Source organism: Diaphorina citri, unplaced genomic scaffold (genome assembly GCF_000475195.1).
Source record: "Diaphorina citri unplaced genomic scaffold, Diaci psyllid genome assembly version 1.1 scaffold988, whole genome shotgun sequence".
NCBI lineage: Eukaryota > Metazoa > Arthropoda > Insecta > Hemiptera > Psyllidae > Diaphorina > Diaphorina citri.
In genome coordinates, this window is record NW_007378419.1 from 87,768 (window position 1) to 88,756 (window position 989).

Consider the following 989-nt stretch of genomic DNA (forward strand, 5'->3'; position numbering starts at 1 on the left):
ACTAGTATAGCTCCGCTATACTGTAGTAATAGAAAGTAAAAAAGTTAGGGCTTAGCTTAGGAGATGCTTATTTATTTATTGTAAAGTTTAATTTTTGTTAAAATAAATGTACCATATTAAATCTAAATCTGAAACCATTCGGCGAAAGCTAAAGCCGCTACTACAACAACAACAACAACAACATAGAGCAGGATACACTAATACTAGTGAGTATAGCGAGATCCGAGGCATGAAACTGTAAACACTAAGGACGTGCCAAGAGGTGAGAACGAAAAAAATGCTTGTTGAACCATTCTCTCTCTCTCTCTCTCTCTCTCTCTCTCTCTCTCTTTCGCTTTTCCAACGCATTTGTTAAGAAACTTCTCCACCTTCTTTTTTAAGAGAAAAGAAGAGAAATATTTTCCTTGAAGTCCCTGCCCGTCTGCTTGGATGCCTGGAGTTTATTAAAATTTCCAGAGTAATGTTCGCGTTAGTCTTGCATTTTTTTTTTTTTTTTTTTTCACTTTTATACCGGGTATAGGTAGAGGAGAAGTTTTCTGAATTTCTTTACCTATTAGTTAGAATAGTCACAAAATAATACATAATATACGTAGAGGTATATAATTTTTTTCTATCCTGTTCAAATCTGACTAAAAATCCCTTTACCCTAGCAGTCTGAACCCATGTAGGTAGATTTCTTTCCCAAAATTAGCATAATACCCTAAATATGTATAAGTTAATGAAACCTTAAAGGCATTATAATTTGAAAAAAAAAATGCCCTAAAAAGAAGAGAAATGAGAGAGAGAGAGTTAATGTCAGAGAAATCGAGATGGTCTTATTAGGGCAAGGAAAGGTTTTCAAAAGGACAGACAATAAAATTGTCCAAAGCTTATTAGTGCCTCTCCTGCTCCTTACATAGAATCATAGGATTCCCTCCTCCACTTTCTAAAATGAGGAAGATATAACGACAAAACCAAGAAACGTAAAAACACTTCTCATCCGCAGTTTC